Source organism: Sorex araneus, chromosome X, assembly GCF_027595985.1.
Source record: "Sorex araneus isolate mSorAra2 chromosome X, mSorAra2.pri, whole genome shotgun sequence".
Taxonomy (NCBI): Eukaryota; Metazoa; Chordata; class Mammalia; order Eulipotyphla; family Soricidae; genus Sorex; species Sorex araneus.
The window spans coordinates 103,490,147-103,516,509 of NC_073313.1; the positions used below are offsets into that span (position 1 = coordinate 103,490,147).

At 39.3% G+C, this 26,363-nt stretch overlaps 1 protein-coding gene and 1 non-coding gene across 3 annotated transcripts in view; one reads left to right on the forward strand and one right to left on the reverse strand.

The window, feature by feature from the left end:
* The window catches only part of RNF128 (ring finger protein 128), a 137,135-nt gene that overhangs the window by 70,547 nt on the left and 40,225 nt on the right, over positions 1–26,363 (forward strand). The window lies entirely within an intron of this gene.
* Positions 20,161–20,291, reverse strand: LOC129400705 (small nucleolar RNA SNORA38). The gene has a single exon (XR_008627891.1). It is a non-coding gene; the product is annotated as a small nucleolar RNA SNORA38 (small nucleolar RNA).

The following is a 26,363-nucleotide window of genomic DNA, read 5'->3' on the forward strand; positions in this document are numbered from 1 at the left end:
CTCTCTCTCTCTCTCTCACACACACACACACACACACACACACACACACACTTTCCATTTGGGCCTTATGTTTTCCAATACAGATGAAAGGTTTTCAGGTATATCATAAGGTGCTTTCTTGCATGCTACCAACACTGGTTGGACCCGCAGCACTGCATATGGTCCCCAGAGCACCACAAGGTGTACAGATCTCAGAATCAGGAATAGCCTCCAGTCACTGATAGTTAGATCTTGCCCCACCTCCCCACCAAAAAGAAAAAGAATCTTATCAGCAAATCATTTTTCAAAGTATAGGAAAAGTGCACCCCCAACTCCAGTGCCCAAAACATGTGTTTTTCTGTGTCTCCCTATGGGGGCTGAGGAAGGGGATCTGTCCCCCATTACGAAGGCTGGGTTTGAAGGAGGCGTTCTGGAGACATCGGTCGTGCATGTTCCATCTGTTCTCTGGGCTCTCATCTCCTGCCCTGCAGACTCACTGGTGGCTAGTTCAGCTTTTACAAGATGGAACGTCACACACAAGATGACTGTACTGAAAGTTCACAGGATTTGAAGCATTTTAAATTGAAGGTCTCCAATTCCACCTGAACCCCATTTCCTGAACAATAGCTTGCAATGAGAATCAACTTTCTGTATTTCTCCCTATGGAATTGAAATTCCCCCCCCCAAAAAAAACCCAACTTTTTCTGAACATCATCTCTGAGCATACTCTGACAGAAGTCTGCGGGGGCAGTGGGGACAGGAGAGGATGTAGCTGACTCACCTGCAAGTTTGGGGGCACCCAAGCTCGTCTTAATGTCAGTAGGAGCCTCAATTCTTACACTTACCTTCTCTGTTGCCTTTTTAAAAAATTGAATCATGGTGTGATACACAATTGCAAAGTTGTTCATGCTTGAGTTTCAGTCATACAGTGTTCTAACATCCATCCCTTCACCAGTGCACCTTTCCCTTCACCAATGTTCCAAATTTCCCTCCAGTCCACCGTTCCCTTTTTCTTTCCTCCCTTCATTTGTATGTGAACATGTCTCTTGGAAAGTCTATGCCCTCAATAAAAGCCACAGTCACAAGTAAATGTCAGGTCCTGAAAAGACCCAGTGACCCTGAGAAACCACTGTGATGAACCTCCAAAACACCATTCTGCAGACCCAAGTAAATACTAGAAAGAATCGTTTTTTCAAATCCTGTCTACATTGCTGTTACCTCAAGGCAGTAACACACTCCTTTTCTTGCTCTTGTGGTCTTATATTGGAAATGAAAATATTGCTGGCAGGGAAAACTGTCCTAAATATTTGGTTGAAGAAGAAAAAAGTATGTTATCTTTTTAATCATATTTAATCTCTGTTTCTACCTTAAGTGAAAGAAAGAAAGGAGGGTCCTAAGGTCATTTTCTAAGTTATTTTTCTGATAATAAAATTATTCATTGTACTTTCAGAAACATTGAAAAATACAGGTAAAATATGTAAGTATAAAAACTGCTCATACATTTACAGTGCAGGCAGCTCCATGAATACTCCTTAGTGCCTCACTACCAGATGATCTGAGTCACCTGTGCTATATACAGAAACAAATCAACAGTAAAGATTATATCAATTGATAACAAACCCTGGGCACTAATTTAAAGACCTGAGAATAGCTGGTTGGGAGGGGCAGCAAGGTGGAGGGAGTGCTGAGATATACCGGAACTAACTATGCGCACATCGGTTGAGAGTCTTGGGCAACTCTGGTGTTGGTGGTAAAGAAAGGTCACTGTTTATAACTAAACCATGTCTACTCTAGGATAAACATCTAACCTAAACTATACTGTATCACTGTCACTGGCATCCCGTTGTTCATCGATTTTGCTCAAGCAGGCACCAGTAATGTCTCCATTCTTTTAAAAATTCCGTGATAAAGGGGCATAGGAACCAGAACTAAAACTAAATGCCACTGTGACTATGTCACTAAACTGCAAAAATAATAATAAATCTTTAAATTGCACATACGAGAAAGTAACAGTGATCAAAGGCAACACAAAGGGAGAACTGATGTACACAATTGACTTGGTGTGGTAGGTAGGGTTGAAAGAGAAGAGCTGGGGTCCTTGGACAAGGGAGGTGGAAATGCTGGTGATAGGTATGATGTTGAAATGATGTTCATGAGGAACAACAACTAACAGGACCCCAATTAAAAAAAATTAAACAGGCTTATGGAGTCATAGTGGTAGGACAGTGGGTAGGGCACTTGCTTTGTATGCGACAAATCTGGGTTCGATCACTTTACCCATATGATCACTCAAGCACCGCCAGGAGTGATCCCTGAGCTCAGACCCAGGAGAAACCCCTGAGCAATGCCCAGTGTGGTCTGAACATGAACAAAATAAGCTTTAAACTACAAAAAGTAAATGAAATATTCCTATTTGTCTCTTTTTGTAGGGGCTTTATAGGGGGTGTGCACAACCAGCAGTGCTTAGGGATTACTCCTAGTTGTGTACTCAGGACATCAAAAACATCACTTTTGATGGGGTTTGGAGGCCATATTGAGTGTGCTGGATTGAACCCTCGTGCAAGGCAAGCACCTTATACAGTGTAATATCTCTCCAGCTCCTTTCTTGTCTCTTTTCCCACACATTGATATAATTTCATATCCTACTATTGTAGTACTTTTCATGAGTATTAATGTTATATTAAAATACAGAGAATTGGAGTAATATAAAAGCCTGCATAACCTCTTTAAGCATTTAGTAATGTTGTCTTCCTTTTTGTTCTATTTAAAATGGTTCAAATGATTATCATACAGTTTTGTATCGTGCTTGTTGCTGTAAACATTTCCCTTGTATAATTAAAAGTAGAGTTGCTGGAGAGAGAATACAGCCAGCAAGGTGCTTGCCTTACATATAGCCAACCCAGCTTCTATGCCTGGCATTCCATATGGTTTCCCAAGCCCCACCAGGAGTGATGCCAGAGAACAGAGCCTGAGTAAGTTCTGAGCACTGCTGGATGTGGCACACACAAATACACAAACTAGAAAGCAGATTCTCTTGATCTCTGAGGGCTGGAGCCATTGACTGAGCTATCAGAAAGGAAGTACAGCGATGATGACAAGCATATATATAAATTGGGACGTATGGAACAAAAATATAATCTACACAGTTTTACATATAAATATCTGCACTAGGCTGGGCATGTGCCTTAGTGACACAACATAGCTCTTTTGTGTGAGGTTCTGGGTTTGATTCCTCACATCACAAAAGATAGTAGCCATATATGTGATCAAATCTAACTCACATGGTTTTGCCCCTTAATGGCTTGGATTTTTAAAAGGTTGATCACTGGCCAGGGAGATAGTGCTGGAGTTATGGCATATGTGATGCTTACCCTAGACCCAGGTTCAATCACTGGCACCACATGATCTCCAAACCATTGCCAAGTGTGGCTCTTGTGGTATCCTGCACCATATGGTCTGAGCAGCACCATATCCTTGAGCCCTAGCACTGAACTGCTAGCCCTCTTGGTTGAGAATAACCAAGAGTGGCTCCTTGGCCTCTGAGCATTGCTTGGGAGACCACTGCCCCCCAAATGTTAACCAAACCCTTGAGACAAAGAACAAGTTAATCACCATTAACCCTTTAATTATTTTCTCCTAAAATATTTATATAGGTGATATGTTTGTCATCTATAGGAACAGGTTGCATCTGTTGAAACAGGTGACATAAAGGTGACATCTTTGTCCATTTTTATAGGTGACATCTTTATATGTCTATAGATATATAGGATCTTATATGTATATACATACTTATGTATCTTTATATATGAATGTTTATGTCTTTTTCTTTTTCTGTGAGTGACACCTATGTCTGTAGGTGACAGTTTTGACCAAATGAGTTTTGCAATCCAGTCTCTGTTTGCTGAATGACTAAAATAGCTTTTCTCTGTCATGATGGGCCACTGAACTATAAACCATTACTAGTGCTTCCCCTAAAGTTTGTGTGATAAGGTACCACAAATATTGCATAGGGACCAATATACGTGTATATATCAGTGAAGTATCTAGCATACACACTGAAATAATAGAGAAATTATTAGTGTCTCATTGACTTTTGACAAAGTTACAACAAATATGTACTGGCACCTAGATGGGGACTCCCAGGACCCACACCAGAACCCCAGAGGATTTCCTTATACCCCAAGATTTTTAAAGATTTGAAGCTTTGTCTTCTGAGAGAATGTATTTTAAAGCATGTGTGGTAAAAGTTCGACCAGCCACACAGACAGTCTCCTGCACTGCATTGGAGCTGGTTGCCGTAGTGGTCCCCAGCTATATACGATAGGGAATTACTTCAAACATGAGAGAATGCACGGTCCCCTGAGCTCTCCCCTTTCCTCTGTTGTTGAGAGAAGGGAGAGAGGCATCATGCACAGGCTTAGTTGTAATGCTTGCACATTTTATGGTGGTACCCATGGGGGTAACACGTCATATTTTGGGGCTCGTACACTTGGCCTGGATGTTTGCCCATGGTTTTAGTTGTGGCACTGGTCTTTAGTTGCTGTCATGCTTGCACAGGCATAGTGTGTTAAAACCACACATTACTTATAGGGGCTGGAAATCACAGAGAGCAGAGCTGCCAGAATTGTGCTCCGGGTATGTATGTGGTGGGCAGCCCCAGCTATTGCTCTCACAGCTTCATGCTTCCAAAGTAGGTTCTTCAGCACTGAACCATTTCTTAACTGTTAAATGTACTTTCTGATGCATACCTACTTGCTCAGCTAGTTCAGCGTTGCCACATTTTGCAGTTAACACCCACTTCAGAGTCTTATGGGCAAAGCAGAGCACAAGGGCTCTTTGTTGTTATTCCATTTCCTGTTTTGGATTTTTCCCTTTCACTGTATGTATGTCTTTCTATATACTGTGGCTTGATTTTACTCTGAGACGTCTCAAAGAATTGACTTCCTTCAAAAAGAAAGATTGGTGATTCATGCCTGACCAGATGGGTTCTGTCGCGATTTACTTAGTTTTAATGCTTGACTGCTTGAGTTAGGTATAAATCACTGATTTTGAGTTATTTATTGTAATCAATGCAGCAGGATTAGATGGTACTAGAGCTCACTTGTCCGTGTATTTGTTTTTCTCAAGGTAGTAAATATTATCATTTGTGGATAAAATGTTGAAGTAAGTTCAATGCTGTATGCAACTACAAAGTCCCCCCTTTTCAAAAGAAAATACACAAAAATTTTAACATTGGTTATTTCTTGTTGGGGAATTGTGGGTGATAATTGTTCCTATTCCTTCTGTTTTGTGACATTTCCTTTTAATGAACATTATTTCCACTTGTAATCAGAAACAAGTTATTTAATACAAAACAAAACATGATCAGGGAGCTTGTACAGAAGGTAAGGCATTTACTTTGGGTGCTGCAGACTACAGTTAGATCCTCAACACCATGTATGGTCCCCAAACTAGGGGTCATTCCTGAGCAATGTTGCGTGTGACAACAATACAAAGCACTCCAATAATGTTGATAAATTCCAAAGAAAGCATTAATAATGTTGGCTATAACAGTACAAACAACAAAGCCTATTTGTAACAGAAATGCTGTACAGATCATTGGGAATTCTTTTGCTGTGCCAGGGATCTATCCACAGCCTCAGACCTGTAAAGTATGTATGCTTTCCCTGAGCCACATCCCTGCACCTATTAGGAAAATTTCAGAGTAATTGCCTTGACCTTTTGAAGGCATTGAACATGTTTGATTGTCAGTGTTGTGCTTCCTTGCTAACCCCAATTGTTTTTTTTTCCATATTAACATGAATCTTAAACAGTAAAGAATTTTTCTTTTTTTATGTATTGTGGTCCCTTTTCTATCTGAGCTGCCTTTTTTCCCAGCATGAGAGGCTGGTTTCTAAGCTGCGGAGTAATCCTGGTCCTTATCTCTACTATTCTTGGGTGTTAGTCTCCCATTCGAAACAGTAAAGAATTTTAAAAACTAACTTTTCCTATTTTTTGTTTGTTTTTGAGTTCACACTCAGTGGTGCTCAGTACTTCCTCCTGGCTCTCACTGGGGACCATATGGGATACCAGAGATTGAACCCGGGGTGGGCATGTGCAGTGCCCTCCTCACTGTACCATTGTTCCAGCCCCACGTTTCCTATTTTGTAAGGAATTTTTCTCTTCTCTGAATCCTTTGCATCAGTATTTGTATTTTCTGTATTTTCTCTTTCCCCCTTTCATGCATTACTTGTATCACTTGTCATCCCGTTGATTTCCAATTTGTTCGAGCAGGCGCCAGTAATGTCTCCATTTGTCCCTGTCACGTGCTAGTGTACCCAATGATATCTTCTCGCTCCAGGAACACGAAGAGCCTCAAACCATTCATTCAGAGGTTTTTTTTTTTTTAAAGAATTTTATTTTATTGAATCACCATGTGGAAAATTACAATGCTTTCAGGCTTAAGTCTCAGTTATACAATGCTGAAACAACCATCCCTTCATCAGTGCCCATATCCCACCACCAAAAAAAAAAAGCACACCTCCCATCCTGCACCCCCGCACCCCCCTGCCATGTAACTGATAAATTTCACTTTACTTTCTATTTACCATGGTTACATTCAATATTTCAACACAAATCTCACTATTATTGTTAGGAGTACCCCACTAGTCAGACCTGTTGTGAAGAGATACGAGGTTGTGCAGCCGCAGTAGCGGCCACGCAGTTTTGGATTTCTGTACTTTAGCAACTAAGTCCAGGGAGATTTCTTCCAGGTATTGGATCATTGCAAGCTTGTAAACCCCATCTGTGGTCATCATAATATGGCGGTGAGAGAGAGAAATACCTTTCCCCTCCTGGGCGGGCATGGGGCTGCAGCTTAGTTCTTAGTCTGGAGACATTCTGCGAGGAGCTGCCCATGCCAAAATATTTAGCTGGCATCTGGAGTCACGCTCATGCAGTTGTGGAGAGGCCGCACACAGGTGTGACCCCCGGGGTCACATCTTGGCGGCAGGCTCATTCAGGGTTTTGACCAAGAAGTCTGACCATATCCTAGGTGGGCGGCTACGCAGTCTTTTGATGTCCTATGGAATCCAGTCGGTAACAGCTCTAGTCCAGCGGTCATCTCTAAATCGCATTACATGTTTGGCCCATCTGATTTTTGATGCCTTGGCAAACGAGACAGCATCCCTGATTTTTGATCGTCGACAGATTCATGCATATCTACACATTGATATCTCACCTTTCTTAGTATCTATATTTCTTTGCCATGAGACCAGCTTCCCCTCAGCAATGCCCCCCTCCATAATATATATTCTGTACCATACTTATTTTTGTTTCTGGGCCACACCCCATGGTGCCCAGGGCTTACATGTGATTCTGTATTCAGAAATCACTCATGGCAGTGCTGGGGGGGGCACCATATGGAGTGCTGGGGATCGAACTCAGGTCAGCATCATGCAAGACAAATGCTTACCTGCTGTCCTAGCTCTCTGGCTGCTCAACACATTTTAAGATTGTTGCTAAATCTAAGAGTTTAATATGAATAATATAATATACTGCCGGTTTTCACAATGACACACTGGGTTCCTCTAATGACAATAGTCTTTATTGTCCTAGAGAAGAGGAAGGACTTCCATCAGATTAAATAAGGACATCTTGGTGTTCGTATTCTCTTCTTTATGAATGACATGTAGAACATGCAGATGTAATCCAAATTGCATTGCAGACATCATTAAAATGGAATTTGTTTTTCTTTTTTGTTTAGATGCTGTGGTTTACAATAGAATTTAAGGCATACAGTGTTCCCACCTCCAGTCCCAACTCCCCATGACCCCATCCCTCCACCAGTGACACCACTTCCTCTACCTCCCAACCTGACTCTTGACAAATGCATTTTTTTGCTTTTTGGGTCACACCTGGCAATGCACCGGGGTCACTCCTGGCTCTGCACTCAGGAATTACCCCTGGCGATGCTCGGGGGACCATATGAGATGCTGGGAATCGAACCCGGGTCGGCCGCGTGCAAGGCAAATGCCTTACCCTCTGCGCTATCACTCCAGCCCCGACAAATGCATTTTTAAGTATTATTATAGTTTGGGCCCCATGCTTATGCTAGATCTAGTGATTTAGCTATATAGAGATGTCTCAACTCTATACTGCAAGGAGCCCAGGGCCGCTGGCCCTTGCCCTTATGTACCTTCTAGACCTCCTCTTCTTGTTTCCCCCCTCCATTTCTTTCCTTCCTTGGCATTTTTACTTCTGTTCTATAAAGCCCATGTTTTTCCCACCTTTGCTACCTATTATTCTTCTACTCATGTTATTCTGTGCATCACAGATTAGTAAGAACCTCCTATATTTGTCTTTATCCTTTGGACTTGAATCCCTTAACATAAGACCCTCCAGCTTTCTCTAGAAATTACAGTGTACCTTATATTAAAAAAAATCCACCATTTTATAGTCTGCACAAGACAATGTCAAGTGTTGCTTCTGCGCCATTTCTTTTCCTCTTCGGACTAATTTTATGCCCTACTTGTCTCCTTCCTTCCCCCTGCCTTTCATAGCTCCATTAATCCTTAGCCATCCTTTCTGCCTTCTTTTCTCCCTCTCTCCTCCACTCTCTCCCTTTAGTCCTTGCTCTGTATCTTCCTCTCCTGCTCTTCTCTTCCTTTCTCTGTCTCCCACCTCTCCTTCCCTTTATTTCTTATTACCCACTTCTGGGAGCCACATTTTCAAAAAAATGGAGCTTTTATAATGATTCTATTCATTATGAAGTGAAATTAAACATAACAAGCTGGCACAGCCCTTAATATCTAAAACATTGAGTATGTCCACTGCTCATTCTCACAATCTTCACAAACCCTTTTACCATGTCCTTCTGATTAAATGCAAATTTACCCCATGCACTGATATTTAGGATACATTTTAAAAGCTTTTTGGTTTGCTCTCAATACATTGTGACAGTGTTAGTTGATAATTTTTTATTTGTTTTTTGCTGCCTCTCAAATGGTGCTTGGGAGGCATCAGGGCCCCTCTGAGTAATTCTTTGCCGACTATTCTCAGGTCAATGCAAGGACCCAAGGGTGCAGTGCTACTCAAACTTACAGTGTGGCGACCACCAAAACACACCCAGCAGAGCTAGAAGATGGGTGAGGCTCCAGGCTCCACTTTGCAAATCTCAGGAGTCCCTGTGGTGCCAGGATGGAACTTGGATTGGCTGCATTTAAGACATGTCCCTTAGCCCATATAATGCCTTTTCATCCCCTGATAAGTTTTATTTTTTTGAGGTAACATTGGTTTATAAGAATGGAAATGCTTAGATGTTTAGAGATACAGTGTTATGCACTACACCCACCTCAATAAACCCTGCCTGCACTCCCTACACCCCTGCTTAGTAAACTCAGCGGTGTTGTGGTGTTGTTAGAGACTGAGTTTGTTTTCATTGGATATTATGTATTCCCTTGCTTTGTTTGCTTATAAAGGACATATGAGTAAGAACATCCAGTGTTTGTCTTTCTCCTCATTTATTTTCTTTTTTTCTTCTTTTTCTTTTTTTTTTTTTTTTGCTTTTTGAGTCACACCCAGCGATGCACAGGGGTCACTCTTGGCTCTGCACTCGGGAATTACCCCTGGTGGCACTCAGGGGACCATATGAGATGCTGAGAATCGAATGCGGGTCGGCCATGTGCAAGGCAAACTGCCCACCCACTGCACTATTGCTCCAGCTCCCTCACTTATTTTCTTAACATGAAACTGGTTGTATTCAAGTTACAGCAAAAGATAAAATTCTATCTTTTCACATAGTAATATTCCACTGTATAAATATAGCACATTTTATTTACCCACTCAGTCTCTTGCTGGACTCTTCAGTCATTTCTAGATTTAGGTTAATTTAAATAGTAGCTGTGGTGAGCGTAAGTGCCTAAGTCCTTTTTAATTCATATTTATTTTGAATATGAATTAAACAATTTTGTTTTAAGTTCTCAAAACATGTTTCCATCTGAGGATACTTGGGCTCATTCGGAAACCTAACTACCATTTAACAGCATTACTCTGTGTTGTCTGTAGTTCCAAACAACTGACTTACAAATGAATTTTTGAAACACAACCCATTAGTGTTCCTGATATGCTTATTAGTCATAATGATAGACCCGCAAACTATAGTTTGTTATATTCTTCCTTAACCAGGCAAAATTAAAGAATTTCATTACTGAGGTCTTTTTGGTAATGGTTGAAAAAGCTCCACCACATATTTTCCTTTTTAAAATTTTTGTTTAAGGAACCATGATTTACAAAGTGATTGATATTATATAATGTCCTAGCACCAGTCCCATCACCAGTGTCAGCTTCCCTCACCCAGTATTCCCAGGTTCCCTGCAGCCTTCAGCCCCAACTAGCTTGCCACTTTGACTTCCACATCATAAAGTTTAGTTGTAGTTTGGTTCTCATTTGTTTTCAGTGTTGTTGAGTCTTCGGCCACACATTTCTGTGTGTCTGTGTTCACTACCACCCATTTTTGTTTTACTAACTTACAATGATCTTAAAAGAGCCTGACATTTTCCTAGCATGTGGAATGCTCCAAAAAGTTTTGGGAAATATATTTTAACTTTGACTTTTGGCTTAGTTAGCCTGAATAGACTTTTTTTCGGATGACTTTCAACATTTAGATGAAGTTTTTAAAGGGTGATTAGATTGGGTGAGGCACTCATTCTTAGACTCTGTGTGAAAACTCTCGTAACAGTTGCATAAATAGTTGCAGAAGGGCGTCAAACTCTTTCTCCCCACCCCACCCCACCATGTACTTTTCATTTTAGTCCTAGTAGGCAGGGAGCAGATGTGTAGGAGGGACTGAAGTGCTCCCTGCAAAACCTCCAGTCATTTCCTTTGCCCTAGACCTCAAGCACCCACCCTTTACGCTGCTACTCTGCTTTGATGATGCTTTTTAGTTGAACTGGCAAACAAGACAAGGAAATGGACTTACCTTGGGTAATGTAATTAAAGAATCACCAATTATCCTTTGATGATAAGAAATAGCTACATGATTGCTCTGCTTTAATTTCAGTCTAATATAAAAAGATGAATGTGTTCCATTTGAAAATGGAAAGAATATATTACAATAAAAGAACAGGTGTCCTTGAGTTGCACAGCTTGAATTTTAGCCCTATCGATGAATAAATAAATGTAGTCTTGGAGAGAAGTTTTTATCCTGGACTTCACTTACTGTTTTCAAAAAAGGGAGGATAGGAACTAGAGCCATCGTGCAGCCATGCAGTCAGTAGGGCACTTGCGTTGCACATGACTGACCCTGGTTTGATCTCCGGTTTCCCATATGGTCTCCCAAGCATTGCCAGGAGTATTTCCTGAGTGCAGACCCCAGAGTACTTCCTGAGCATCACTGGATGTGATTCAGCTCCTCCAAAAAAGAAGTATTTAGCCATTTTATACGATGTGGCAAATTAAATGTTTGACATACAGTGGACATTTAGTAAATGCCAGTTCTCTCGAATCTTTTATTAAAAACGTAACTACTAAACATAATAGTTCTCCTTGGATTTTATAGCTGTTCATTGCTACAATTTGAATTATGCAATTGCTTTATATGTAGAAGCACTAAAAAAGCTGTGACATCCAAATTGCTATTTTTCCGGGCAATTTCTGAGAAATGCAGAGAGAAATAACATAATAAGGAAACTGAAACAATTATCTTGTCCTCCTTCTCTGCACAATAGTCTCCCATCTAAGTAGCAGCAAGACCTTAAAATCAAGATGTGGCACTGAAACAGTGCAAATGGCTATGAACGGGGATTTCGTAGCTTAGTGGGAAACAGAGTTGGACTTAGGACTCAGAGAGATTTTGATTTAAAACCCAGCTTTGCCATGGAATCAGCACTGCAGCTTAGTGACTTTGGCTGAATTAACTTCTTGAAGACTTAGTTTATTCATCTGTACAAGGGGTGACAGTCATATCTACGTCATAGGGCTATTGTCAGAGATAAATGCAACAATTTATGAAGCAGTGTGATTCATTGAAGGCTAGTTTCTCCACCAGTTTGGTCTCATCTGTGGCTCTGCCTTGGCAATTGGTCATTTATATAGGACAGTGGTTTTCAACTGCCAATCAGAATGTTGGTAGGCCACAAAAATTTCCTGCCAGTCTGTGGAAAAGTTACTGTCACTTAACACGTGGTTTTCATTTTATAATATTAGATTTGCAAGTCAATACACAAAACACTATTATAAATAATGATTTTATTTCTGCCTTCATGATCTGTGAAGTATTTCTTCTGTTGGCACAGGTCCACAGATGTAAAAGAAAAGGTGAAAACCACTGCTGTAAGGGCTTCTCAAAACCTCTGATAAGAAACAAACACTGTTTAACTTTTTTGGTATAGGAGCATTCAAAATACTTTGAATCTGAAACTTATTTTGGAAAACACTGATTGACATGTATGTGGGGACTTCTCTATCTCTTTCTCTCTTTGCTCTTTCTCCCCTTCTGTCATTTACATGTTTGGTATGCTAGAGTCATATTTAAGTGTATCAGTTTTGTCAATGTCAAAGAGTGACTAAACCAATAATATTATCTTACTGTAATGGAACAGAGTGTTTCAACTGCAATGGCATTTAATTATATTTCTTTTGTACTGATATGGTTGCTTTTATATCAGGCTAACATAACTTAACTGGATAGTTATAGAGACTACATTTATTATTTCCTTACACATTTTCAGAATTTTGGGAAAGTACAAAGACACCAGAAATTTTCATGCTTTTATAATTAGTGTTTGGACTTTGGTACAGAATTAAGATGTGTAATACTTCATAAGAAAGATATTTAATATTCTGTTAGACTGTTCATGCTTATGAATTTTTATGCTAAACAATGCCAAGATTTCCACACCAGCGCACCTCTTTTTCTGCAGTTCGGTTACCTCATAGAATATTAACCAGACTTCTGTAACTTTGGCAGCCTCGGTTCTGCGACCAAGTCAAAAAGGGTATTCTATTTCTCAACATAAGAGTAGTCCAAACATTAGTGATAAAGGCAGATTCCAACCTAATTCTTCTTTTACAATCTACATTTGCAGAGGTGGACAAAAGAGATTCCAATCTCAATAAGAAATTTGAACATACCTTTAAGACCTGTGTATGCTAGATGCTGTGGAAGAGAAATGTGAGCAGGAAGCAGCAAAAGAGAAATAACTGACATGATCCATTGCTTCCAGGGAGCTCATGTTTTCGATCTCTGTCATATTGGGGCAGTGACAGCGTGAGGGAGTAACTGTTAATAATGCTAATTTAGACTGGCACTCAATATCATTTTTTATCTTTAAAAATGGAAGTTTTGTCTTGAGTAGCAAAATTGGAGGTAAGAGTGTGCATCCTTCCATGGATTCTTATACTAGCTGCATCTGATCCGAAAGGTTGACTGCAGGGTAGCAAGTGACAGAGGCCACATCCCAGTTTCATTGTAAAGTCTAGGCTATCACCTGGTTTGAAGCTCAAACGTCTCCCGTGGACACAGCCACAATTTATGCAATGGAGTTCTCCTTCACAAGGTCTCACATTACAGGAAAACAGAACCAAGGAATTCAAGGACAAAAGGATCACCATACTTTCCAATGTGCCTTTGTGTAAGTTTGGTTTGCTTGAAACTTCTAAATCTCCCATTTACCTGAAAAAAACCAACTTTCTAATTTCTTTTTTTAATCTTTTGTGTTGGACTGGAACGATGGCACAGTGAGTAGGGCATTTGCCGTGTATGCAGCTGCCCTGGGTTCGATTCCTCCATCCCTCTCGGAGAGCCTGGCAAGCTACCAAGAGTATCCCGCCTGCATGGCAGAGCCTGGCAAACTACCCATGGTGTATTCAACATGCCAAAAACAGTAATAAGTCTTACTATGGCGACATTACTGGTGCCTGCTCGAGCAAATAGATGAACAACAGGACAACAGTGCTACAGTGCTAACCTTTTATATATATCTTGTTAAGTGAGTAGTTGCTTCATCTTACACCATCAAACTGATCCTTTGAGCCAAGAAGAAATCTCAAAAGACTGGAACACACTCTTTGCATGTAAGAGGTCTAGATTCAACCCTGGACCCCACAACCCCACCCCCCAAACACAGCAAAGAGGGACTCCAAGAAGTTATCCAGGAGTAGCTGCTGAGCAGCACCATCTCTTATCCACAAACCAAAAATGATCCATTTTATCTGATTCATAGCATCTCCAGATATTGCATAATTTGCTATCCCCAAGGATTTAAGACACTGATTCTGTAGAGCAGTGTTTCCCAAAGTAGGGGATAAAATCTCCTGTCTGGGGGGAGAGGGGATGGAACTAGAGATACACAAGGATGCTAGTAGCTTCTGTGAAATTGGAGGAAGTTTTTTTATTTCCTTAAAGCAGTGGTTCTCAACTGGGGGTCATATGACCCCACTGTGGACCCCCAGAGTATTGTAAGGAGGTTCCTGATGAAGATCACATACAGGATGGGCCACATCACAAGATTAGAGGCCCATTTGGTAGGATGGTGGGGGCAGGAAAGAAAAGGGTTTGAAGGGAGTACAGTTGGGGAAAGGTTTAGAAACAACTGACTTTAAAAGATTTCCAGGGTGGGCAATGAGTGATTTTATTTTTATTGCAGTTAACCCAAATGAGTTTGTAGCATTTACTGACCATTGTTTATGAGATTAAAAAAATTACGAGCACTGGGTTGAAGTGATAGTAAGGCTCTTTCCTTGTACCCAATTGGCCCCAGTTCGATCTGAAGCACAGCATATGTACCTGTGACTGGGAGTGATCCCTGAGCACAGAGACAGGAGTAAATTGACCACTGCCAAGTGTGACCCTCCAAAATGACCTAAATAAATTCATGACCGCCAATGTAGAACTTGATTTCTAGAAAACTTACTCCTCTAAAACAACAGAGTACCGTATTAACTCAATACCTTACATGCTACAACTTCTGCAGCACCTTTCATTATGGTGTCTTGTTTTCTTTTAAGATCAGAATAAATTTTAAGGTGATAAAGACTGAGCAAACTGCTTCAAGACTCTCAGTCCTCTGAACCTCCTCCTAAGTACCCAAATTAGACTAGGTTTTAACTTGAGCTTGGATTGAACAAAAATAGCATCTGTCCTATGTCCTGGATGTGAGTAGAAATCTGAGGGGTAGATAATATTTAGCTCCTAGTTGGAACTGAATTATTGCCACCATTATTACTGTTTTGGCAGGGTGGTAACTAGTTCAATGGTATCAGCACTGTAGCAGTTAGCATCACACTGAATTCAAGGTTGTTTTTCTGTTGTTGTTTCTTTGGTTTCGGGGGAGGTGGGCTTTTTGGATCACCTAGTAATGCTTAGGGGTTATTCTTGTTTCTGCACTCAGGAATTACTTGTGGCAGTGCTTGTGGGGACTGTATAGAATGACGGGGATCAAACATGGGTTGGCTACATGCAAGGCAAACACTCTACCCACTCTACTATCACTCTGGCCCCTGAACTCAAGGTTTATAGAGTAGGATTAGTGTTTAGGTTTGTGTGTGTGTGTTGTGTAATAGCTCCTTTCTCGAGGCAGATGTGCTCTATCAAGATAAGCCATCTTTGAAAATAGGAAAGAGATGTACCTTATACTGTACTCCCCGTAATCAAAATTTAAGGATGAGTTTGTTTTCAGATTGAATCAAAATTCATATTATTACTAAATTTAGCATACTTAGAGTTGGATTCATCCAACATTTATTTGACATGTGTTATGTGTCAGGCACTTGAAAGATATAGATACAGTGAAAAAAAAGGACCAGTCCCTAATTAAAGGGCTTCATCCTTAACTGAAGCTCAACTAAGCCGGTCAACTTCAAGGAAAACCTGAATTAGTGTAAAATCTTATGTCTAGCCCAGATGGGTTGGGATTTATGAAAGGAAATTTAACTTGATTTTATAGTTGAAATAGAGATTTTGTAGGACTTTTCGTAAAGAAAAATATGAACATTTTATAAAAATGTCCCTGGTAGCCTTGAGGTTAATGAATTGCAGTTGTTTGAATAGCAGTTAAGAGGTTGGTAAAGTGATTAGGTGAGCGATAATGGTGGCAATGGAGATGTATTTTAACAGGAAAGAAATGGGCCTGTTTCTGATATGTTAATCTTCAAACTTCTCTACATGGTATACTTAGTAACAAAATTACAATGATTGCATTAACAGTTTTTTACTTTTTTGTTTTTTCCCTTTCATGGAGTTTTACTGTGTATGTTAAAGGATTGTCATTGATTTAGTTAGAGAGACTGGAACAGTACTGTGAAACTGAGACCATAAGAGCATAATCATATTAAAGCCCCAAATTTTAAAAAATAGTATGGGACTCAAACTATATGCAGCAAGATACCTCATAGAACTTGTTATACCTGCAGATTCTCAAACCCCACCCCAGACATACTGAATCAGGGAATGGGGCCCCAGAGAGTTCAATATTTTAACAACTCTCCCAAATAATTCTAATATAGATAAATTGGGTTGTGGGGTTGGTGCCACCCAAGAAATGCTCCAGGATCATTCCAGGTTTGGTACTGGTGGGGGGTGGGGATGGGGGGAAAGGAGGCTCCGAAGTCCTCATCACCGTGCCGTATCAAAGATCAAAAATCTGGAGTTCCCTCATGCAAAGACTCGGTACACCTCAACCTTTGAGCTATCTATCCACTCATTTTTTAGGAGGGCACTATTAATATCTGCGGATCATTGATCTAGACCAATAGTTTTCTCTTTCTTAAAATACATTTTGCAGTGTGCAAACTCAGGTTTTCAAACATACAAAGCCAGTGTGCATATCACTGTGCCACATCCCTAATATCTCAATAGTTTTGAACATATGATTTGGGACCACTGATAGTGATACTAGTCAAGTTTTCATGAAATCAAGCTGCTATTATTTTTTTAATTATTTGATTAAGAATTTTTGATTGATATGCTGTGATTTACTAAAAATAGTAGTTTCTCATAGATGTTATATTTAGGTTTGGGGCCACAAAGTTTTTTTTTCTGGGGGCAGTACTCAGGGCTTACACCTGACTCTGAACTCAGGAATCACTCCTGGTGGGCTTGAATTACATGGACACTGGGAATTGAACCCAGCTTGCCTACACACGGGGCAAGTGTCTTACCTACTGTACTATCTTTCTGGACCTAAATCAATGTGATTTTTATAACAATGTGCATCAAATTATTTTCTGTATTTACTATGTTGATATTTATGTATTGTTTCAAAGTAATAGTGGGGAAAAATCTGTTGGCACCTTGACACAAGTTAGGACAGAGACGACAGACTATTGTATACTCTAGCTCCAGACATTCACAATAAAAAGAAAACGCCACTTTCACTTAAGAACGCCCTTGAGTCAGATGAAGAATTGCTTTTACTAAGTATCCTCCCTATCTTATGCAACTATATTTTTTTGATTCGGGGAGCGGGGCAATATCCAGCACTGCTCAGGATTCAAGGAACCATGTATTGCCAGGGATTAAACCCATGACTCCTGCATGCAAAGCATGTACTCCAGCCTGTTGAGCTGTGTCCTTGGCTCCACAACTGTTTTTTGTATATTATGAGTGATGTAATGGGAAGTAGACAAAAAACACTTCAGCAGCATTCCAAAGTAGGATGGGTATTGGAAGAAAAAGTACTTGTATGACTGAGTTATGGGATGAACTAGATGCTATCTTCAAACAATTCCTTGTTAACTTGAAAGAACTATTTAAACAAGCAATTCTTATTCCAGCTTTGGTATTTAGAAAACCTTTTCTCAAAACTGAATTAAGTGAGCCAGAAAACAACTGACAAAATGTGGTGCCAATGCTACAATTTAAGTGCTCAAGCAAAAATTCAAGTTTTGCTTTTTATCTGTGTGGAGTTTACAGCATCCTAACACTTAAACTTTGATGACATCTATAATAATATTAACAACTGTGCTTTCGTTGATGCCATATAATCGTTTAATGAACCACCATTGGTAAGATCTATTTAACTCAGTGAACCAATACATTTCATATGACCAATCCATGAGTAAAGAATTCATTCAGTGCCTAAAATAAGAGAGAGAAAGAGAGAGAGAGAGAGAGAGAGAGAGAGAGAGAGAGAGAGAGAGAGAGAGAGAAAGAGACATGACTGCTACAGAGGCAGACTGGGGTGGGGGTGGCTTGAAGGGTAGGAGGAAACTGGGAACACTGGTGCTGGAAAATTACACTGGTTGAGGGGTGGGTGTTGGAACATTGTATGACTGAAACGAGATCATGAACAATTTTGTAATGCCTTGTCTCACAGTGATTCAATAAAAAAATTTTAAAAAGAATTCATTCAGTTGTGACACTGATCAAAGGATTTTCCTTTAACCAAGAACAGTGTTTACTGATAGGGTTTTTAATCCCACAATGAGCTTAATATTTAAGAAGCTACCACTTCTTGAGTGTTTGTAGTATTAAAAGTACGATTATTTTGAATGCTATTAAAATTCTTATTTATTCTTCAAATTATGTATCTGTGTGAATGCATATTTCTTTCATTTTCAAATTGCAGTCGATGTAATATAACTTCCAATAGTACAACCTAATTGTTTTCTACATTACGGAGGTTTACACAGATGACAGTGCCACCCTTATTACATTTGGGAAGGGGAACTAACTAGTTAATTACATACATTCATGACTCTTCGTTTAAATGAATTACTTTTACAAATTCTCAATTCTGAGTATGCATATGAACAGAAATAATCTATACAAACAAAAATCTTCAGAGTCCTCAACTTGAGGCCTCAAACTTATCTAGTGCTTCGTTTCCAACAGGTTAATAAACATGCCATTAACGGAAATAAATACAATCCAAGCAGGGGTTGGAGAGATAGTGCAGCACGTAAGACTACACACATGCAACTGACCCAGGTTTTTGATCCTCAGCACCATATATGTTCCCCAGTCCTTGCCATGAGTGATCCTTGAGTGCAGAGCCAGGAATAAGCCCTGAGCTCTATCAGGTATGTCCCCAAAACAAAAAGTGTAGGCAGAAGAACTAGGATTTTTTAAATTGTGACGGCCAGTGCTCCAGGGGACTATGTAATACTGATTTGAGCCTAAGGATTTGCATGCGCAAGGCATGTGCTCTATCATTTCAGCCACACCCTTGACCTCAGGACTCGGTATTTGGAAATAATTATAAAAAATGATTTATCAGTTGATATGTCTGCCGCAGATTCTGCATCTGTGATCTTTTGAACAATGTTGCTTCTGGTTCACAGTAACTCTCTTTGCTTTCTGAGGACTCCATTTGCAAGATACATATTTTTTGTTGCCACATCAAATCTGTAACCGATGCCCTCATGGAGTCTAGCAAGCCATTGAATAATATTGTTTAATTCCACATAGTTTGCTTATAAATTCGATGAGGAGAAAAATAATCCCAGCCGAGTTGGAATAAAACTTAAATTTGAGGACATAGTTTTTTATGGGTCGTTTTGCTTGAAATCAGTTTTCAATAACCTAGTAATGGTGATATTCCGGACATATTGTATTGCCGGCAGAAATATTTGGGCTGCAAGGCAGAAAGAAAGGCATCATGCTATACCACATACAGCTGTGTTCCTTTGATTTGTTAGCTTAAAAGGATCAAAATTAATTGAAATCGTTTTGGTCACCTTCTTTGCCACCCCATGCCCTAAAGCAATGATTTGGAACAACGTTAAGTGTTGAGAACCTAGCTTTTATTCAGTAGCATTGCCTAGACATTAGTCAGTAGCTAATGCCCGCACACTGAGAACCAATAGCTTTACTCAGTAGCTAATAGCCTGTTTCCTATTCTGTAATAAACTAGACTTTAACTAAAGGTTAGTTAGGAGCAGAATAGCATATTAAGGGTTGTATGGTACTGATTTGCCTGGTTCCAGCAAAAGATATGTTTCTAGATGCTTAAAAATCAATTGTTTACTTGTTTCTTTGATGTGGTACAGTAAAAAAACTGTTTCTTTGAAATCAAGAGAGCTGCTGTAAAGAAGGGGCAGGGGAGGGGTTTGAGCCACACCCAGGTGGTGCTTAGGGGCTACTCCTGGCTAAATGCTTAGGGGTCATTCCTGGCAGTAAACAGGGGACCACAAATGCCCCCTGCCAAGAGTAATAATGTTATTGGAGGCTCCCTTTGAATTTTTGGGTTTTTTTTATTCTCTCAATGTGGGATTGTTGATCGTGGGCCATCAGGGAACAATCTAGTCCCCAATTTCTCTAACTCCACATTTCTTTACTTCCAATTCTTATATCTCCCAAGATAAGGAACCATAGTTATGCCTTTGTAGGAGGATTAGAATTTGGTTATTTGCCCAGCACATCAAACTATGTCTGAAACCACACGTAACTATGAAATGTAGACCAGAAACAAATTATTTAATGGCCAACTAATGGAAAGGATGAGTTAGCATTGATAAAATAGCTATGTCCCTGTGCGGCAGGAATAAAGGAGTGGTGGCTACAGGCCTCATTTCATGTCTCATTAGCATCTTATGTCTCTCCCCCAGGGAGGAGAGCTTAGCACTGAAATGAAGCCAAAGATTCTTTAGGATGTCAAGATGGCTGACAGACTGGTTTCATCTAGTCTCCTCCCTGGTGTCTATATCACCAATCTCCAGGAAGGGTGGGGCTTGTCAAAATTTTGCAAAACTCTGTGAAATTTTTAAGCCCATAATTGAACCTCTCCCTCAAGGGTTCCTAGACAGGGCCGTGAAGAAAGACTAGATTGGCTATAAAACATGCCACTTGTGGGTCAGAGAAATAGTATGTGAGATAAAACATTTACCTTACATTTAAGTTTACTCCACTTGCCCAGTTAGATCCCTAACACCACCTATGGTCTTCATGTCACCCCTGACTGCAGACTGAAGAATAGGCCCCGAGCATCACTGGCCATGGTTTCTCGACTGCCCCCAAAGTGATTTTTATGACTGTCTGATCTGATGAACTTTGACATCCTTCTTTGAAATATGATACCTTCATTTTTCCAGAGTTAAATGAAGAATTTGAATTATAGGTAGAAAAACAGCCTCAGAAAGATAAAAATCATGAGATTCCATGTATTTTATACTTGGATACTACTTCATTGTTTATCTGTACTAAGTCTTTATCTTATCATTCATTCATGTGTGCATTTCGGTCTTTTCCAGTTCTTAGCTATTGTGAATAGTGCTACAGTGAACCTAGGGGTGGATCTATCTTTTTCAGATTACTGCTTTCACATACTTTGGGTAAATTCCAAGAAGTGGAACAGCTGTATCTATGGAAAATAGTGGTTGTTCCTCAAAAAAAAAGCAGAACTACCATATGGTTCCAAATTTTGAAAATGTGTACTAGAGAATAAAAATGGAATTATTCACATCTAGATCTTGTTCATTCTAAATATGAATGATTTCATAAGTGTTGGCTTCATTCTATTATCAATATGTTGGGCTGCATTGAAAATGAGTCAGATTTATTGAGTACTGATTTTTATTGATATTATTTTTGGTTTGCAGGGGTGTAAAATTTATAGCATGCAGTGTTTTCACACCATGCCCACCAGCAAATAGCCAATATCCCTCCAGCACAATCCCCTAGTCCCCTTTCACCTTTTTAGCTCCCCCACCTAGTAACATCAGTTCAGAGTCTGATATTTTTTCATTAAGTATTGTCTGTTCCCTTGCTTTCTTTCTTTATATGCCACCTAAGAGTGAGAACATGAAATTTTGTCTTTCTCCTTCTAACTTTTCTAGCTTTGCATGACACCCTCCAGTTCTATTCATGTTGCAACAAAAGGAAGAATTTTATCTTTTATTATGACTGAGTAGAATTCCATTGTGTGTATGTATGTGTGCATATATATACATATACATATAGATAGATACATAAAGCTATCCACTCATCGGTTGTTGGGAAGAGGAGTTGTTTCCATACTTGGTCTTTTGTGAGTAGTGCCACAATAAACTAATAGGTATGAACATATTTTTTTCAATTTGTGGATTTGTCCACTTTGAATATGTACCTTAGAATGGAATTTCTAGATCATATGGTAGATCCACTTTTAATATTTTGAGAAATCATCATACTACTTTCCATAGAGGCTCAACCAATTTATATTCCTAACAGCAGTGTATGGAGGGTCCTTTTTCTCTGTACCCATGCCAGCATGTTTTGTTTCTAACCTGTTTGGTTCAAGCTGTTAAGACTCATTTTAGAAGAGTTGTCTTGGTCTTTATTTATTCCTTCTAAGTCACTCATTATGAATATTCTCCTTTCTAATATTAAAATATTACAAGTGGGTTACTAGTTGAAAGAAATACTAGAACAGCTTTCCTCTCCTCAGTTTTTTATTTAGTGTTTGAATACAAAAATACTGCCAAGGTACAGTAAGCCTGCCATCATTATGCATAGAATATTTCATATATGGTAAAATGCTTTATATTATTTCAAAGTTTGATGCATATTAATATTAAAATGTGGAAGGGCCAGAAAAGTGGAATTTACATAGTTTGCACTTGATAAATATTTGTCCAATGAATTTTTGTTTTTGTAAATAATTTAAATTAGACTAGGCTCAAATAATAGCTTTCTGAAAGAAATGAAGGGAATGAACACTAGTATAATCCTATTTTAAATATTTCTTTTCTTTTTTTCTTGGCATTTTTGGTCACACCAAGTGATGCTCAGGGCTGACTCCTGGCTCTACACTCAGGAATCACTCCTGGCTGTGCTCGGGGTACCATATGGGATGCTGGGAATTGAACTCGGGTCTATCACGTGTAAGGCAAATGCCCTACCTACTGTACTATCGCTCCAGCCCCCAATTTTAAATGTTTCTTATGAATTATAACTATGAAGTATTTTTCCTCTATATCTGAGGATAAAAACACTTTAATTATATTAATTTTGGTGTTGCTCAATCTCCCCAAATTACATTGATTTTTAATTGAATGTTAGTAGCGATAGTAAAAGTTGCCACAGGTTATTTATTACCTTTCTTCCCACGATAGGCACATGCCAAAGGATTTCTACCTTGTTAAACATTTGAAATTGGAGGCTGTATTTCTTCTTATACTTTTTACCAATATCTAATCACTCTCATTTCTAAGAATATATATTAGAAAGGAGAGTGAGTTGAAAAAATTGAACCTTATTGTTATCTATTAATATTTTTAAGTAGGAAATTCAGGGAGTATTTCAAAATTGAGTAACTCTGCATTTCTGCTATCAAGATAAGTGTGTAAACTATACTGGGCACGAGAAAGTTGTATTTAAGCATTAGAGTACAAATTGCTATATACATGTAGCTCTGTCGTCCTGTTGTTCATCAATTTGCTCAAGCGGGCACCAGTAACGTCTCCATTATGAGACTTGTTGTTAACTGTTTTTGGCATATTGAATGCGCCATGGGTAGCTTGCCAGGCTCTGCCATGCAGGTGGGATACTCTCAGTAGCTTGCCAGGCTCTCCCAGAGGAACGCAGAAATCGAACCCAGGTTGGCCATATGCAAGGCAAACGCCCTGCCCGCTGTGCTATATACACACATATATAATATGTTTTCCTGATCATTAAGTTGTCAAATATAAAGTAGCATTACTTCACTAGAATTATAAAAATGACAGTCTTTCCAGCGATTTAAATTTCTGCTATTCACACTTCAGATTTATCACTTACAACCCATTAAAATTTATGAATAAGTCACTTATATTTCTGCAAGTCAGGTAGGCATTCGTTTAGAATTTTTTTTTCTTTCTTTGGTGGGGGTGGTGAACCAGGCCATACTCAGGACTTACTCCTAGCTCTATTTTCAGGGATCACGCCTGGTTAGCTTGGGGGGCAGTATGGAATGTCAGAGATCAAACCTGGGTCACTAATAAAAAATTTTAAAAAGAAGAAAAATTAGAATTAAAAGTAAAAAAAAAAAAGAAAAACCCTGGGTAGGCCACGTGCAAGCTAAGTGCCCAATCACGATACTCTCATTCTTGCTCTCAGCCAACAACTTTTACAGTTTGTCTTAATGATTGCACCTCAACTTCAGGAAACAAAAGATGTGTAATGGACTCACAGACACCTTTGACATAGTTTTAATTTCGCGACAGTCAGATTCTGAAATGACAGCTGTTCTGTGATCAGCGTTCATGCTGTAGTGGTTCATTTTCCAATTAATGATCAGTTTTCCTCATCAAATACTTTCAGCAGTCTAATGATTTTCTTTCCTTTCTTTTTTGATACTCCTTTTTTATGAAAACAAAATGAAATTAACAGTTTGATTGGAAATCACATGAGGATACAAGGAAGATAGGTGCATTACTTTGCTGGACTTGATTACAGAAACTCATAAACCTCCTACAGCCTTTGATCTTTCAGGAAAAATTGCAACACAAACCACTAATGCCCACATCAGTGGGGCTGTGCTGTTGTGGTTTTTATTGTTAGGTTGGTTCGTTGGGTTTTAGTGAATTATATTCTGTCCCTCACTAAAAGACCAGTTTATCTTCAGTTACCAGTTTATTAATTTGTTTATTAATTTATTTATTGGCGGCGCCAGGACTTTAACCCAGGGCCTCACCATGCAATACAAGTGATATATTTCTGAGTCACATCCATGATCCTAGTTACAGGTTATTTTTTTTTAGTAAGACAAACAGTTTTATTGAAAGAACTTTAGAAATGTGAGGGGTAAGAGAGAAAGATGCACATTCAAGACAAAACATGGAATTTTCTAGAGTGGTAAAAGCCCCAATTATCAATTTTTAAATAAAATCCACCACAGAATATCAAAACAAGTACAATTGTACAAATGACAAAAAACTAAAAGAAAGTAGATTTTCTTTATTATCTAGTAACCCATTATTTGTTCAGAGTGGAGGTTTATATTTGTTTTGGTTTGGGGCCACACTTAGCATGCATTGCCAGTGATCTAATCTTGGGCTGAGACAGCTACCTGGCCCTGGAAATTATTTTTTTCTATTAATGCCTGGAAAATGGATATAAGCAACTCATTTCAATAAGTTCATATTCTTTCTAGTGGTGAATGGCTAATGTATTGGAGATGATTTACAAGTACCTAGACAGAAGAGGTTATATTTTGAACCCTTTCAGTAGCACCAAAGGCTAGTTCTATTTCTAATATACCTAGTTTCTAAAAAGAGGCTTAATAAGTGAGATCAGTGGTGTTGGCCTCCGTATAACTGCTCCTTAAGAAGGTTAATTTAACCCATTTCACTCAACATGATACGTTCCAAGTTGATCCACTTATATGCAAATTTCATGACTTCATCTTTTATTTTTTTAATTTTTATTTTTTAATTTTTAATTTTTTTTATTGAATCACCATGTGGAAAGTTACAAAGCTTTCAGGCTTAAGTCTCAGTTACATAATGCTTGAACACACATCCCTTCACCAGTGCATAAATCTTTTCTAACAGCTGCATAGTATTCCATTGTGCAGATGTACCAAAGTTTCTTTAACCAGTTATCTGTTTTTGGGCACTCCAGTTTTTTCCAGATTTTGGATATTGTAAACAGTGCTGCAATGAACATACAAGTGCAGATGTCATTTCTTCTATACCTTTTTGCCTCTCTGGGATATATTCCCAGGAGTGGTATTGCTGGGCCAAATGGGAGCTCTATTTCTAATTTTTTAAGAATCATCCATATTGTTTTCCAAAAGTGCTGAACCAGTCGGCATTCATACCAGTAGTGCAGGAGAGTCCCTTTCTCCCCACATTCGTGCCAACACCTGTTGCTTTTGTTTTTATTTTTGGATGTGGGCCAGTCTCTGGTGTGAGATGATATCTCATTGTTGTTTTGATCGGCATCTCCCTGATGATTAGTGATGTAGAGCATTTTCTCATGTGCCTCTGAGAGACAGACATAGAAAGATTGCACTCACGTGTGGAATATAAAGTAGGAGAATGGGAGACTAACACCCAAGAGTTGTCTAGAGATAAGAACCAGGAAGTCTGCCCCACAGCTTGGAAACTAGCCTCAAATGCTGGGGGAAAAGGCAGCTGAGATAGAGAAGGGAACACCTAGTAGAGAATGTTGGGAGGACCTACTCAGTTTGAAAGTTGCATGCTGAAAGTAGACTATAGACCAAACATGATGGCCACTCAATACCTCTGTTGCAAACTACAACATCCAACAGGAGAGAGAACAAAAGGGAATGCCCTGCCGCAGAGGCAGGGTGGGGTGGTGGGGGTTGGGGTGGGGGTAGTGGGAGGGATACTGGGAATATTGGTGGAGGGAAATGGGCACTGGTAGTGGGGTGTAAACTAAATGCAAACATGAAAGTTCATAATTTTGTGACTGTACCTCATGGTGATTCACTAATAATTTTTTTTAAAATGATCTATACCAAAAAAAGAAAAGAAGGTTAATT